Source organism: Macaca nemestrina, chromosome 15 (genome assembly GCF_043159975.1).
Source record: "Macaca nemestrina isolate mMacNem1 chromosome 15, mMacNem.hap1, whole genome shotgun sequence".
Taxonomy (NCBI): Eukaryota; Metazoa; Chordata; class Mammalia; order Primates; family Cercopithecidae; genus Macaca; species Macaca nemestrina.
The window spans coordinates 104,983,936-105,000,623 of record NC_092139.1 but is presented as its reverse complement, the minus strand read 5'-3'; the positions used below and the strand labels follow the sequence as shown (position 1 = coordinate 105,000,623).

The 16,688-nt window shown below is 53.8% G+C and overlaps 2 protein-coding genes across 3 annotated transcripts in view; both read left to right on the top strand.

Annotated features, from left to right (window-relative positions):
- The window catches only part of LOC105464488 (stimulated by retinoic acid gene 8 protein-like), an 88,637-nt gene that overhangs the window by 58,568 nt on the left and 13,381 nt on the right, over positions 1–16,688 (top strand). The window lies entirely within an intron of this gene.
- The window catches only part of LOC105464490 (extracellular leucine rich repeat and fibronectin type III domain containing 2), a 32,175-nt gene that overhangs the window by 14,555 nt on the left and 932 nt on the right, over positions 1–16,688 (top strand). The window contains exon 1 of the mRNA XM_071080540.1: positions 1–16,688. This exon is cut by the window's left edge and continues 14,555 nt beyond it. The gene's annotated coding sequence lies outside the window, so the exon portion shown is untranslated.

Sequence of the window (16,688 nt, the reverse complement as noted above, 5' to 3'; positions counted from 1 at the left end):
GGGTAGGTCTGGGAAAAGGGCTGTCAGGGGAGTGAGGAGGGTGGGAGTAAAAAGACCCACTTGGGAAGGCCAGGCCTGGATCGCCTTCGGGAGGCAGCTGGGGCAAGGCAGCAGCAGTGGGGAGTGTCAGGCTGGCTGAGAGTCATCCATGTTCTCAACTGGAAGTTGGTCGCCTGCCCCACCCCCTCCTGGAAATTGAACAGAGAGGGGAAAAGAAGTGCAGAGAAGGAAAGGAGAGGAAAGGAAAGCTAGAGTCAAGAAACGAGGTAGCGACAGTGCTAAGGCCGGGATGGCATCAGGAATGAGGGACAACAGTGACAGGTCCCGGCTTATAAGGGGCCTAAGTGCAGGGAAGGGATAGACACAATGCTCTCTAGTGACTGGTGCCTTTTGCAGAAAATTAAAATGGGTGATGGGGTGGGGAGGGGCAAATCTGGGCAGGGAGCATCCCTTGTGGGATGGGGGGACAGGGAGTCAAGCTCTGAATGACAAGAGGAGCCAGAAGGGTGGGTGGGTGGGTGTGAACACGAGACTGGAGGGAGTGGGGTTGTAGTGGCTGCCTGCCCCCCAAGCCCCGCCTCTGTCCCCTACTACTCTGCCCCTGCCCATTCCTGGCCCAGCAGAGCCCCCTTTCCATGAATGTGGATGGGTGGGGCAAGCCACTGGGGAGCCTGGGGAAGCTCAGCCCTGAGGGGTTTACTTTGCCCGTGGAAGCCAGTGTGAAGGTTGGGGCAGCCTTGCCCGACCCCATTGCCATCTCTCCTCTCTGATGAGGTGGCTGCTCCGGAGGTGGCTGAGCCCCAGGAGAGGGGACCTCCTCTAACTCACGCTCAGATTCCATCCCGACACACTCCCCCCCGACCCTGGGTCCTCCCACCTCTAACACAAAACCAGGGTCCATACTGCTTGCCTCCAGAGGCAGCCTCAGCCCTCACTAAAGGTCAGGCAGTCCTGCCGAGCGGGAGGGAGAGGAAGGGGGTCCTGTAGGGCAGGCAGGATGGTCTGGGCCTGCTCCTCCTTCCTCCTGCCCCTCTGCCACTCCACACTCCAGCACAGGGCTAGGACAGGGGCTTGGAGTTCCTGCAGTGGTGGCCGCACTTCCTTCCCTCCTTCCCTCCCTCCCTCCCTCCGTCCGGAGCCGCCAGTCCCCAAGTTGGCTGTGGTTGGGCACCTGGTTTGGGTCCTGCAGAGCTGGGCTCAGGCCCTGGGCTCTGAACCTGTGAACCCTTGCTGTGTGACAAACCTTTCCTTCCTCTGAGGGCCTTGAACCCTCTCCTTTTCTTCTTTTGGGGGTGGGGGTTAACTTTATTTTCTCTTCCCTATATCTGCCTCTCTCCCTCCCCTCAGTTTCCTGTTTTAAAACTGAATGGCACGAAATTGTTTTCCTCAACTCGGAGATTCCTGTATGGAGAGAATCAATTTCTATATTTGCAATAAATTTCTTATTTAAAGCTACGGGGCCACGGTCTATGCTGTATTCCTCCCACGTTGCACTGCCATGACCCTCGGTGCCCTTTTCCCCATTTCCCTTCCCACTGGAAGCCCCACTCATGGGGCTAAGCCTTAGTGGACGGCGGGGGTAACTGCCTGCGGTCAAGGAAAAAGAAGGGGGTCTGCCAGAGAGAGGGGGCCAGCGGGAAACTCAAGTCCAGGGTCACTGTGCACCCAGACGCTATAGCGTCTGATGGGTGGGGAGCCTGATGACCTCCCTTCCCAAAAGCCTAGACGTCCCTCTGTTGTGTACTCTCACTCAATTTTCTGCTGCCCTGGCCTCCCACACCCCGGGATTCAGAGCCCTGTACAGGGAGGCAGGGCCATGTGGGGACATTCCTAGACTTCAGCTGCTTCCCAGGAGAAAAGCCCCCAGTCAGTGACCACAGTCTCTGAGGTCAGCCTCTTTCTGCCCCTGTCTCTGGTGGGTCCAGTGTCTCTGTAGGACCCCACTGGTCCTCCTCCACGCCTGGCCTGGGCAGCCTGTCTTGGGCCCCTGGCCCACCCCTCCTCTGGTGGCCTCCCACCATCTGCTGCCATTCTCCACGGCTGGGAAGCGATCCTCCGTGGCTGGGAAGTGATCCTCTCTGGTCCTTCGGGGTTTCTGCTCCTTCTCAGATTTAGGAGATGCCTTGTGTCTCTGGTCAGGCTGAGGCACTCAGGTCAGCGTCCAGTGACTGTAAGCTGAACTGCCCAAGCCTCTGTTCGGGGCCAGCCTGGGGCCCACCTCCCAGCCCCAGCCTCCTTGCTTCCTAGAGGCAGAGCCCACCTACCCTTTTCTCAGACTCTTCTTCTCCAATTGCGACAAAACTCTCCTCCAGGAAGGCCTGGATTCACCCTGGATTGCTATGGGGTATTCTAAACTCTGTGGGTCTGAGCTATTCCCTGATGTCACCCTGTGGCCTTCAGCCCAGCCCTAGGTCTGCAGGAGCTGTGTCCTAGTGGCTCTGGCGGCCCACAAGTCTGTCCTGCCGCCCCCACCCCCCGGCTATCTCCATTAAGAGTTGGTTGTACTCTGGGTACCCTCTGGGATGGCCCAGAGCCTGAGGCTGCTCACCTTCTACCGCCTGAGCCCCAGCTGGATGCCTGTCCCTTCCAAGTGCCCTCACACAGGCTCAGTGCAGCCGTCCCAAGGGGGCCACAGCCAGCCAGGGTCCCTCCTTTGCTCTGCTTCCTGCCAGCCCCAGGCCTCCTTCGTGAGGGAGGTTTCAGTGTGAGCCTGCACCAAGGGAGGAGGAGGAGGACAGCGGTACACATTTGTGGGAAGCACAGAGGGGTAGGCCCTGGACCCTGACAGGCTCTGTCCCCTCAGGCCCCTCAGCCAGGGCTGCCCTATGGTCCCCAGACCCAACCCTGGGCTCCAGGAACCCCTGCTCAGCTGCCTGCCTGTCGCACTGGGTCCCCGTTCTCTTCATCAGCAGGAGCTGCTTCTGTTGAAGGACTCATTCTACTCCTCAGGAAACTTAAGAGGTGATCAAAGTGGTCCACGAACCTCGGGAGTCCAAGTCCAGGCTCTTCCCCTCGGCTGCCTCCGCCGGCCTTGGGCGGGGGGGAACCCTGTGGCCCCTGGGAGTGTGGAAGTGTCCTCCGGGATGGCTTTGCTCCAGTGGGTGGAGATCCGGCCAAACAGTTCTTACTCAGGCTTAGAAAGTCACTTTTATTCCTTCATGTTACAAACGCAAACACCCTTGCCTTTTCATTTCAACTCAGAAGTGATTCTGTTTCTAAACGGAGCACATTTAACACACGTGTTTTGGGGCTTTGGGCTAATTTTGGTCCTGTTTACAAAGGCAATTAGGGAAATGTCCTTAGCTACCCCCCACTTCATAAGTGTGGCATATCTGCTTCCCTTTCTGCACGCTTCAATCATTTGAAAACCGAGCAAACGCTGTGAGCCCATACATTTTCACCCGTGCTTGCATCTTAACATATGAGCCATCACTTAAAACCCCAATTCTGAATTAATGCCTTACAAATAAGCATTATTTATTTGTAAGTGCTCAAGGACATTGGCGAATATCTGAAACACTGCGCAGGCTCAGATATCGTGACACAAAATGTAGACGACAAAAAGGTGACGTTATGACATAAACGTGTAATTTTTCCTGGGGTGAAGGGAAGTTCCTCCATCTGTTGGACGAATGTCTCGAAGTGTGGCTGTACCTTGTGGACAATGTTGGGTTAAAGCTGCTCTGTCGGCTGGGCCCCAGGAACTGGATATTTCAGGTGGGACAAGGGTCTGGGTGCTGTAGACAAGACCATTGTTGCCAGGGGCACCCCACTTTGACACGTTCTGTGTCATGCCTTCTAAGTGGGGTGCTCTTCCCAAGCCTCGCCCAAGGGCTCAACTGCTGGTATATAAGTTCTTCCTCCTTTTTCTTCCTTCTATTTTTCCAAGATATCTGTAACTCAGACTTCACTGACCACCCAGCCCTCTCCAGCCCGGGCAGGCTTCCTTCTCCAGCTTCTTTAATGTTCTTCCCCGTAGCAGGGCTCTAAGGAAGCTAGGTGTCCTCAGCACAGCTCCCTGGGCTCTGCTGGGGCTTGGTTTGAAGGAGTTGACAGTTCCAAGGTGACTCTGGTGACCCTTGTAGCTGCTGGGCCAGGAACTTCCTTTTCTCTTTAGTTGTTTAGCTGAATATTCCCCTCCCTCAAGTTCCCCCTGCCTTAACAACTATAAATGTTTTCCTTCCAGAGGTGGGCCTAAAAGAAGCCCTTGTGGCTGGCTGCAGGGTTTAGGGGATCACTGGGTCTCACTGGTTCTCAGGGTCTCCTTCAGTCTCTGAAGGCAGGGCCCCAGGCACTCAGCCCCAGGCCCAGCATCTCAGAGGCTGGCCTCCTCCTGCTGCTGTCATTGGTGGGTCCAGGGTCTCAGTGGGACCCACTGGTCCTCCTCTGGGCTCAACCTGGGCAGCCTGTCCTGGACCCCTGTCCCACCCGCTCCTCTGGTGCCCTCCCACCATCTGCTGTTCATTTTGTTCACAGCCAGGAAGCGCTCCTGCTCCTTCTCAGATTTAGGAGATGCCTTGTCTCTCTGGTCAGGCTGAAGCACTCAGGCCAGCATCCAGTGACCTCAGGCCTAACGGCCCAAGCCTCTGTTCGGAGGCAGCCTGGAGCCCACTGCCCAGCCCGAGCCTCCTTGCTTCCCAGAGGCAGAGCCAACCTGCCCTTTTCTCAGAACTCCTGTTCTCCAACTGCTACCAACCCCTCCTCCAGGAAGGCCCCTGGATTCGGCCTGGCTTGTTATGGCTTGCTTTAAATGAACTCCCTCGTTCTGAGCTATTCCCTGTGACTGGTGTCACAGTGTGGCACTCATCCCTGGCCTATGTCTACAGGAGCTGTGTCCTGCTGGCTCTCGTGGTCCATGGGGCTTTCCTGCTCCCTTTCTGCATCCATGGGAGTTGGCTGAACTGTGGGGACCCTCTGGGATGACCCAGGGCTTGGCCCCTCACCGTTTTCCTGCCTGGGCCCCACCAGGCCCCTGGCCCCTCTGAGTGCCCTCACACAGGCCCAGTGCAGCTGTCCCAGTGGGGCTGTGGCCAGGCCAGTCTGTCTTGCTCTGCACCCCCAGCTCTTTCCTGGCAGCCCTTGTGCTTTTTCCGGAGCCCCTCATCCCTGAGGTTGCCCCGTGGCCCTGTGCCTGGCCTTGAATCCCAGGCGCTCCTTCCCTGCTGCCGCCATCACCCTGGCCTCCCCGAGGCTTCCATCCTGTTGGTGTCGTGAGGTTGGGGTCTGCAAGCCCCTTTTTCCAGGAAAGCCTTTACTGTCTGCTCCTTGGCCAAGGGAGACTTAGGTGATCCCTGCTGGCTCAGGTGTTTTCTTCACATTCTTCCCAGACTGTGGGGCTGGGGAATCCAATTCTGAGTTCTGATCTTGGTCTCACTTTACCCCAGTTCCCCTGGATTACAGGTCCCATCTGCAGCTTCCTGGTCTCTGCATCTGAGGACTCCCACATGGGGAACTGGTTGGCCCCATGAGCCACCTTCCCAAGGCCCTTTGTCTGCAAGGAAGGAGACCTGATGCCAGGTGTGCATTGGAGGTGACGGTGCTGGCCTCCCGCTGCTCCTTGTTGTCCAGGCTGCTCTTGGCCTTGCCATGGTGGGAGCTCAGCCATTGCCCCCTCCCTCAGGCATGTGGGGACATGTCAGGAAGCTAGGGCTTTTCTGTTTTCCCCACCACTCCTGCCTGGAGGGTTTCATGACTTGACTCCTAGGGCCCAACCTCCAGTTGAGGCCTGGGCTGCCTCTCCAGCATACGCTGGCAGCCCCTTCTCTTTCCCTAGGCCTAGGGCCCCAGCCTGCTGTCAGCTCTCCCTTCTCCTTAGCACCAAGCCCACCACAACACCCATTCCTACCCAGTCCCCACCCCAAAACCCCCCTCTCTCGCGGCCTCCTCTAAAACTGCCCTCATCTGCATCTCAGACAGTGCATCTTCCGTCCTCCCGGTCCTTGTCAAACTAAGCAAGGTCACATGTAAAGGAGTTCCCAGTGGGGTGAAACTCCTCCAGCAACTCTCGCATCCCTTGATTTCGATAGCTCCCAGAATCTGCAATGGTCCAGGGGAGAAAACTCACCCATCTACCCCTCTCTCTTCTCACTTTTCAAACAAATTGTATGGCCCAGTCCCCGTATATTAAGCACCATGGCTGTGAATATATAAACCTCAGTCCGGGGTCTATTGCAGAGAACAGAATTCTCTGTAACTAATTTAAGCAGGAAAAAAATTCACAAGAGGAAACCAAGAGGTGGATGGAATTGTCAGGAGGGCTGCAGACCAGACTCGAGGGTGGCCTTTTTGGACTGACTTGTAAAGTAACTGCGCGGGACTGGCCCACCAAGGAAGCTGCCGCCTGTTTCTGCTTAATGGGGCTGCTAAGGGAACGAAACGGTCCCTTGAGGGGCCCTGGGCTGCTGGTGCCGGGATCATAGCAGCTGCATGGGTACCCCCTTGGGTGCTAGCAATGGGCTGTGGACTCTCATCCTAGGGCGGGGATGATGGCGGTTGAAGCATCTCTCTGCCTCACTGCCTCCTTCCAAGGCTCTCAGAAGAGCATCTGATCTGCAGAACCCAAACATCTGTCCTGCAGCTTTAAGAGGATTTGGCAGGGTTGGGCTGATGCCTCACATCCGGGGCGTGGACCAGGGTGTGTTCATTTCTTCAGCAGCTCCGTGAAGTAGGGGCTTCACCCCTGCTCAACACTTTGGGGGAAAGACTCAGAGACAGTAATTGCCCCAAGCAAGCACAGAATACCCAGAAGAGCTGGAAGGAGTTCCAACCCACTTTACTCCCAAACTTTGCCTGTTCCGCCTAGAGATCAGGGCCCAAAGACCTGAGTCCCAGATCGGGCATGGCCAAACATCCCAACTTTAGGCTAGTGGAGTGTCGAGAGACGCCAGCTGTACAATAATCCCGGGGCCTGTGGTGGCCCTGTCAACCCCTGCATCCCCTGTCTTGTTGCTAAAATTCTGGTTCCTGCTGAGATACCTGCTCCAAATCCTTCCTTTAAAGATGAGAAGAGTGAGCCTCAAAAATAAGGGTTGGAAGTGGGGAGAGCCTTCCTGTGGTCATAGGAAGCATGACCAGGGAAGAGGAGGTCATATTTGCCAGTTATTTCTATTATAACCCAGAGACGGGAGGAGGAGGAGGCAGGCGGGACCAGGGTCAAGGGGGTCCCTGCCACAGGGCATGTATGTGAGAAGGGTCTGCTCTGACTCTCCCTTAGCCTCCTGCTCTTCCCCACAGGCTGATGAGCCTGCAGGGCCCACGGGCATTCCCAGACACTTTCCATTTGACCATGCTCCAAGCACCTGGGATGCCAGGATTGACTGTCCAGTGGGGCCCTGGGCATGTTTCCAAGGCCTGTCCTTCCCAGGGTGGACCGTGCCACCCATGTGGGCACTCTTAGGCATGAGAGATGACCAAGGAGCAGCTGTGTGTGGGAGTTATAGGCAGAGCTTGAATGCGTGGGGTCGTGGTCGCTATGCATGCCCGTGAGATCCTTTAAGTTGTGAGATAGTGCTGTGGGTGAGAAGAGGGTGTCCTATGGGCCAGGGAATGGGACTTGACTTTCCATAGGCCACCACATTCAGGGAGGTCAGGAATTTGAAATTCAAACCTGTTAGAGGTCATCGTGAAGGTACATTTGTCAAGGCAGGCGGATATTCTAACAGTTTGTTAGCTGAATGGAGAACTTTTCAGTATTTAGACACACAGGATTTGGGCTTCCCTTTGTACTCATGCCCGGGCCTGGCAAATACTAGGGGGAGGCCTGGGCTCCGGGTTAATGGGGCCTGGGGATAGAAGTCAGATGGTGTGGGATGAACCCACTGCTTGGAGGAAAAGGCTATAAATGGAGGAAAAGGAAGAGGAAGTGGTTTTGCTGTTTTGTGTCTGGGCAGGAGCAGGGTGGGCTTGGAAGGCTGCTCATAGAGGAGGGAATGACCCCGTGGGGACTGGGGAGGCGGACGGGGAGATGGCATCACTTGGGCTCAGGAGTTGGGTGGGGCTGGCAGGAACTTCTCCTGGGAGTGGGAGGAAGGCGGGATGGAACCGGCTACTCATGGAAGGCGGGAGAAGGGGTAGGGAGGAGCGGGGCTCAGAAAGTCACTTTACATTTGGGGTATCTTCCTTTTACCCTTTCCAGCTAAGTAAAAAACATATTTTTTTCTCTCTTCTGCCGCTCAGCAGCATTGCATGGCCCCATTGCTTTTCCTAGTTTCTTGCTCTGAGGGTCAACTCACAAGTCTTCTTCTAGGTGCCATGTGAGGCACCAGCCCTGGCTGGGGCCTGCAGTGGAAAAGCCTGAAGGAGACAGCACCTCTGTCTCTGGGGAGCTGCCGGGATGTGGCTGTCCTTTAGCTGTTTATTAGAAAGGTCCTTTGATATGCTTCAGGTGAGGGTTCAATGCGGGAAGTAACCCTAGGAGACAGTGGAGCCTCGAGTGGCTCGGTCTCTGCTGTAAACACCATTCCAGGGGGCACAGTCCACCCATCACATAGCACTAGAGGGGAACGCTGCGCTTCACTCTGCCCGCTGCAGTGAGGCTTCTGGGCCATCTTGGTTCTTCATCTCCATTTTTGTTCTGCCTTGTACGAACCTCTTCTTCGTTCTGCTTTGTTGCCTCGTGGCCAGAGCTGCTCTTGCCTCCTGTTTTGCTTCTGTATATTTCAGTTCCTGCAGCTCCCATTTCCGGTCCATGGCCCCTGCTTTCCCAGCTCCTTTCGGTCTAAGGAACTTTCTGACTTTAGGACCTGAGAGTGGAAGTCTCCCCACTGAGTCCCCATTGACAGCTGCTCATCGACTCCCCTCAGTCTGTCCCTGAGCTGTCCCTGTGCCAGCCGGACAGAGGTTGCTAAGCGGGGGTGGAGTGGGGTGTACAGAGATATGTGGTCCACGGCTCTTACCTGGAGGACTTCACTGAGGGACAAGTCACCCACTGTGTGTCCGCACTGTGCTCACACGCAGAGCTTCCAGTGACACCTCACAAGAGGGCCATGAGGTAGGCATGAGGCCATTTGATTTCTGCTGTACTCTTAATGAGGGAAAGGTAGTTATTTTTACCCTCCATGTATGGACCAGGGAACTGAGGCCCAACAAATGCTAGTTAACATAGGCAAGGCCAGGCTGCCCACTCTCCCTGACTCCAGGGGCTCATGTCCCCATCCCAGGCCTGGCTGCCTCTACACCCGTAAATCCATGATGAGACACCCCAGGCCAGGCTATGAACATAGGGCTGGATTGACCACCAGGGTCAAGGGAAGGAGTGTGGTTGAGGTAGGAGATGGAGACTCAACTCTAGACCAGATTGAAGAGTGGCTAAAACAGGAAGAGGCCCTGAAAGCACCTCTCTCCAGAAGTCATGCCCACCACCAGCACCATCAGTTTTACCTGTGTCCATAGCAATACCCGGAAGTTACCACCCCTTTCCACGGCAGTGACCCGGAAGTTGCCCCCCCTTTCCATGGCAATGACCCAGAAGTCATAGCTCCTTTTCTAGAAATTTCTAAATAACCTGCCCTTTAATTTGCAGGTGATTAAAAGTGGATATAAACATGACTGTGGAACTGCCCCTGAGCTGCTGCTCTCAGCACACTGCCCGTGGGGTAGCCCTGCTCTGCAGGGGCAATCACAGAGCTGTAACACTGTCATCTCCGTAAAGCTGTTTCTTCCACCACCAGCTCACACTTGAATTCTTTCCTGAGCAAAGCCAAGAAACTTCCTAGCTTAGGCTCCAAGTTTGGGGCTCATCTGCCCTGCCCCATGGTGGTCAGGCACTGGGCCTCGGAGTGCTCCTCCGAACTCCAGAGCTTCAGTTTCCACCTCTGTGAAATGGAGTGAGCTACATTTGCTTCACGAAGCTGCATCGAGGCACGGAAGCCTTGAGAGCTGAGAAGCATTCATACCGTGGCCTGGCCCAGGTAGAGGCCGCTGAAGAATGTTGGCTGAATGAAGGAGGCTGCGACAGTGTTGCAGATACAGCAATGGAAGCAGATGTTTTGTTCAAAAGAAATAGGCCCCATAGAGGGCCGAGAGCCAGGAGAACCTCCAAGTGGGGTAAAGGAAGAGGGGAGTGGCAGTGGCCTGGCCAGGGAGGCCAGGGGAAGGCTCCCAAGAAGGACCAGGCCAGTCAGAGCAGAGCCGAGCCCCTTGTGCTGAGGGTCAGTGACAGCGACCTCACACCATCTGAGCCTTTCTGAGATCCAAACTCGGGAATTACTTCAACTCTTTCCTCTCCTTCCCTTCCTCCTTCCTTGGATTAGATCATGGAGTCTTACAAGTTATATTTTCAATTCTCTGCAGGGTGGCCTTAATCCAGGTCTCCATCTCTCACTTGGATTCCTGCCACAGCTGGAGACAGTCCCGGGGGTACTAAAGTGTCGACTCACTGATTCCCTACTTAGTGCACTCCCCCAAGTCTCAGTGCTTCCAATACCAACATATGGATATATGTTGGTGGCTTCCAGCCCCATGTCCATCTCAGTTAGCCCAGCAGCCCCCAATCCTCCTGCTTCCTATGTAAGTGGCAGTCCCCTGCCACTCAAGCCAACATGATGGGTCGTTTTTTGGAGCTAGTCTCCACCTTCCCCTCATCTCATACTGACCTGACCTTGAAAACTCATCTGAATCTGGCTGCTCCTCTCCATGTACCCATCCCCTCTGGGGTGCAAGCCACACCACCCTTCAGTTGCGGGATGATAGCAGCCAGTGGGCCCACATCTGGCTGTGCCCCTCATCTATTAAATCATCTCACAGGCTCTTCCAGTCATGCTGAGAAGGTCCATCACCCACTCATGCCTCTGGATCTTGGCACCTGCCAGAAATGGTAGTCCCACTCCCCCTGCCAGTGATTGGCTTAGGAATGGCCACGGAACCCAGTTCCAACCAGGAAGAGGAAATGGGCAAGGGAAGGAAGGGATATCATAATCCTCCTCTAGAAATGGTTGTATCTAATCGGGATGCAGATGCCTGAAACTCTGCAGTTTAGGAAACACTAGGGCCCGCTCTGTGAAATATTCACATGTCCAAGTGGAAAGAGAACAGACCCTGTGGACTGAGGCTCGCCCCGGGGGACCTGGACCTGCGTGCCTCTGCCTTTTCATGTGAACTGATGTCTCTTGCTTGAACTCACTTGAGTAAAGGTTTCGAGCCACTTGTAGCATGTGCAGATGTAACCATCAACACAGAACTCCTACTTCCTGGAAACGGTGGGGAATTTGAACTTACCATAGGTTCACAGAGTGACAAAGCTGTTTCTAGGGCCGATGCAGCCGTGGGCCATGTGAATAGAATCACGGGGTCTGAGCTGGGGGAGGTGAGGGTTCTGGGCTGTCCCGTACTGGCCAGACTCCACCTGGAGAGGCTACGGTCAGTCCAGGGTGACTATGCCAGCAGGGAGGTTGACCTGCCAGGTCCATCTGCTGAGAATGATAGCATTTAGAAGGGCTGGGAAACCCTGCCACGCAAGGAATGAGTGAGAAAGTGGGGCTTTTTCTCCTGGCAAAGAGAAGGCTGGTGGTGGGACTTCATTTTGGCTTCAGACGCATGCAGGGTGATGTGTGGAGGGAGTGGCCATGCTCATGCTGCTGACCAAGAGGAAGTCAATGACAGTATAGAGTTTGTCAACAATTGAGGACAAATTCAAACTTCAGTATGTATCATTCTCACCCAGGGAAGTTGGTAAAAACACAAAGGCCCAGGCCCTGTCTTTCAACGAGCCTGGGCCCCAAGTTGTTAGCACTCTAGGGGGTTTTGGGGCACGCCAACATTTTTGCAACCTCTGACTCAAGGGGAGGAAGCCGACATTTGTGAAGCATTTAATGTGAGCCAGGTGCTGAGCTGGGCCCATCACTGTGGCTCCCATTTGATTTTGACACAAATTCTTAGAGCCAAGCACTGCTACAGATGGTTTTGGGAAGTGTAGTGAGTTTCCCATGAGAAGTGTGGCTAAAAATCAGTAAGAAAAGGATGATTAGTGTGAGAGGAAAAGGAGAGTAGGCAAAGAATTCTTAAATGAAGAAATATAAATGGCCAAGAAACCTATGCAAAGATACTCCTCTGTTGTGGCAGAGATCACAAGCTGTTCTCCAGTATCCACCTTCCCTTCTTCCATAGGAGCAAAACCCTTGATTTTCGGTCAGGCATGTGGTCTATTACTAAGACACTCCCATCTAGCATGAGGCTCCGTGCTCAAGTTCTGGCCAATGAGAAGTAGCAGATTCCAGGAATCGTCCTAAAAAGGCAGCTGACAGGTGTCCCTTATTTCCTTTTTCTTTATCTTTTTCTTGTGGCTGGAATACGAGACATGATGGTTGGGGCTCCAGCAGCCTTATAGGGCGGTGAGGAGACCTTGGGGACAGAGATCACACACAGCAAAGTAACAAGAGGAGGGGTCTGGGTGGCCAAAACCATGGAGTGCAGCTGACATGCCAGCTCTAGACTGCCGTCCTCCTGATTTTACTTAAGCAATAAATGTCTGGCTTGAGTCTCTGTTATTTGTTCCCGTGCCTATTCCTAGCTGATAACAACAGAGAAATACAAAACAAGACATGAATTTGCCAAACTCCTGATCGCTTTTCACTCATGAGATTGGCAGAAACCTAAAAAGACGATGATATTGTTAGAGACAGTGCAGTGCTGTGGTTAATATCCCTCCTGCTCTGGACTTACCAGCTGTAGAAACTTGGACAAAGTGTGTAACCCTCTGTGCCTCAGTTTCCTCACCTAAAAAATGAGTTTCAAACCCAGCACTACCCCACAGAGTCATTGTGAGGAATCGGCGTTTAGAATAGAGCCCCGTACAAAGCACACATAAGTGTCTGCCGTGACTATTACTATTTAGCTGGCATACCTGAGGTTGGTGTGCAGGTGTAGAGGAAAGACGCTCATGCCTGGCCAGGAGTGTGAAACGTAGACAGCCAGAAGGCTCTTGCTGTTTCAAAACTTTCAAACTACATACAAGACTCCCCGCAGGGTGCTCCCTCTAACCCAGAAATTCCACCTCTAGAACCCTGAATCCCTTGGGGCCAAATGTGTTTCAGATTTTCGGAAGCTAACTTGGTGCATATGCCCCATCCTGTGTTACTCTTCCACGGGGTCTGGGCGTGCCCCATGCTCTAGACCCTCTGGGGTGTTCAGCCCACCTCAAGTGCATCTGGGGAATTCTGGGGAGTGAATGCCCTTGGGGTAGCCCTCAGCTGGTAAAGCCCAGGGGCAGGTGGGTAAGTGCCCAGCAGCCTCTAGTCCTTCAGAGAAGCACCCCACATTGCTCAGGAGGTCCTAGAGAAGTTGACTGCCCCCTCCTGCAGTGCCCTCTGCAGTGACCTCCCTAACCACCCTTGTATTATCTTCTCCCGACCCGCATCTCACTCTCCCTGGTTGCTCCCTCCTGGATTCTGGTGTCACTTTCCAAAAAACCACCTGCACTCAAGTCCCGTCCCAGGCTTTGCTTTTGGGGAACTCAGTCCAAGACAGCCCCCTGACCAAACACATTATTTCTTCAGCAAGCTGCACACATAGCACAGAAAGTGGGATAAACAAAGACGCTGAACACTCTCACATCAATCTGGGTCAGGTTTGCTGGCAAATAGGTAAAAGAAAAGGAGTATGGTTCTGGTTCTGGGAGTGTCTGGGTTTCGTGGCTGTGGAGATGGGACCGGACTGCATTCTGCAGAGCACAAAGGCACCCTCTCTTGCTGAGTTCACTCGGTGTGAGTGGAGAGGCTCCCCCGGCCACGGACTGCACTCAGAAGGGCCCGAGACCACAGCAGTCACCAGGAATTGGGCCCTCCAGGAGCTGACACTTGAGGGTAGAAGATGTCTGATGGGGCTTCTGGCCAAACTTGGGAAGGAGAGCTCTTGGGTGGGGAGACAAGGCCACAATCAATGGGTGCTCAGGGGTGGCCCCGCTGCAGAGGTGAGGTCTGAGAAGGGACTTGACCATGAGAGGAAGCCTAGGACGCATGATCCGAGGCAAAGAGAACAGCAGATGCAAAGGCTGCCAGGTAGGGCAGGGGTTTGAAGAGGAGGAGCAAGGAAGCCAGAGAGGAAGGCGGAAGAACTGGCTGGTGGGAGGATGGGCACAGGTCACACGGGGCCTGAAGAGCTACGTTTCTAGCTTAGAAGAACAGCTGGTATACAGAGGGACTTCCAGCCCGCGGGCACCGCCATCTGATTTGAGCCTCTGGTTTTGTTGTGGGCATAGATGGTGCATTTTCCCAACAGGGCAAATGCGGAACCGGCACATGGCGTTTGCTGCCCGCCTGGCTCCCACACTGCGTTTGTCCTAATGATACCCGTGGCTCACCGCACCCTACAGGGGCCTCGGAAGGAGAGCCAGCGCCACCTCCACCTCCACCTCCACCTCGCCACCACGGCAGGGGCTCCTGATGGGTCTCAGGGTGAGCACCACCCTCTGCCAGTGACAGGTCAGGTGTGGGCAGTGACCAGTCTCAGCCAATGAGACATCAGGGAGAGCCCGCAGGTGGCCTCGGACCCCGCCAGCCTGGATGCGGAGGCCGACCTATGAGTCTGACTCGAATTGGGGAAGAGCAGAACACACAAGGGGCCGATGCTCACCCTGCTCCCTGCCAGGCCGCACTGTGGATGGGCTTGTGGCCTGCGTGAGGCTGAGCAGGGATTTCCGTCACTTGTAGCAGAAAGCCTCCCACTGGCTAGTGAGCACAGTGTCCATCCCAAGGGACAGACTGACAGGCTGTGGCTTGTCCTCGTCATGGAACACAGCAGCGTGCTGAAAAGAATGAGGGGGTATCCTCCCGTCCTGAAAAGGAACCAGCGACGAGAGATGTCGTCTCTTCTCAACCAGGGGTCATTTTGCTCCCTAGGTAGGTTGCCAGGTTGAGGAAATAAAAATGCAGGGCAGCCGGTTCAAGCTGAATTTCAGACATTGCATATTAACTAGATGTCTTGTATTTACTCTGGCAACCTTACCCCCAGGGGACATTTGGCAATGTCTGGAGGCATTTTTGGTTGTCACTGGGGATGGTTAGGTGCCACCAGCATCTGGTGGGAAGGCACCAGAGATGCTGTCATACATTCCACAATGCGTAGGACAGCTTACGAAAAAAAAAATATCTAGCCTAAAATGTTAGCTGTGACAAGGGTGAGAACTCCTGTATTAAATGAAAGATAGCAACAATTCCATAAGATATGGTAGGATCCCATTTGTACGTCCTGTATTTATTCTGGCAACCCTACCCCCAGGGGACATTTGGCAATGTCTGGGGTTGTCACTGGGGATGGGTTTGTGTGTGTATGTGTGTTTCTTTTTTTCTTTTTCCATACCCAACTAAGCCGTACAATTGCATAGAAAAAGGTATGGAAGGTCACATACCTAAGTCATGTGGGGTAGCGAGTGGTCATTCCTTTTACTCTAAATACCTTCTGCAGTATATTATTATTTGTGAAGTTAATGATAATTGAAGTGAATATACATGTGTATACACACATACAGAAAGCATGCCAATCAAAACAATAGATATTTCACAAAGTAAACACAACCATGGCACGGCCTCCTGATGAAGATGAAGAACATGGCCAGTGCTCCATGAGGCCCTTCGCAGCCCTGCCAGCCTCTCCCTCGAGGGCTGCGAGGGGAACTGCTGTCCTGACTTCCAACCTGCTTTGGGCCCCACGTGAACCGAATCCTGCCCGACGTCCTTGTTTGAGACTGGCGTCTTTCCCTCAGCAACGTGTCATGATTCATTCATGCGGATCGGAGCAGCGGTTGGATCATTTTCATTGCTGTGAAATACACCACAATGGGTTTATGCATTCAACCGTTGATGGACATTTGGGTTGTTTCCCGTTTGGCAAGACGATGAAGAAAGCTGGTATGAGCATTCTTTCACACGTCTTTTCTTGGGCATATGTACTCGCTCCTGTTGAGTGTAAACCTAGGAATGAATCGCTCAGTCATAGGGCAAATGTGTGTTCCTCTTTCCCAGACACCATTCGAGTTTCCAAAGTGCTTGCAGAGGTTTACACTGCCATCCACCAGAGATGAAAGTTCCACTTGGGCTGCTGCCTCCTGGCCAAGCCTGGCTAGGTTGTAGCTTTTGCGTTTTACTCCCTCTGGTGGGTGTGTAAATTGCTAATCACTGTGATTTTAATTTGCATTTCCCTGATGATGAAGCTGAGCACTTTTTCGTATCTTTATGGGCCATTTGATTGTCCTCTTTTGTGAAATGCCTATTCGGGCCATTGGTCCATTTTTCTATGAGGTTATCTCCGTTTCTCTCATTGATTTGTAATTAAGAGTCCTGTTGCAAATATCTTTCCCCACCGTGCGGTTTCTTGCCTTTTCCTTCGCTTACAATGCTCCACGCTGTCCTGGACCCTAGCATCACCCAGGCCTAGGTAATAGAAGGGTGGCCTTTGTAAAGTGACTCAAGGCTGAAAAGGGAACAGACACTCTTACCATAATAAGCTACAGGCTGAAAAACAGCCGGAGGTGAATCTTTGCCGCGCGAATGGTCTGGCTGTCTTTTATAAAAGTAACTCGATTGGACTAGACCCCATGAGGGCCTCTGCTCCTCCCCACTCCCCTTTCCCCGAGGACCTAATTCCCCACTGGGTCAGTCGCGGAACCAGATAGAGCTGGGGACTCACTACGCATGCTGAAGACTGGATACAAGAGGAGGAAGGACTTTGGTGGAGAGAAGGAATCAAAAGGAACCAAG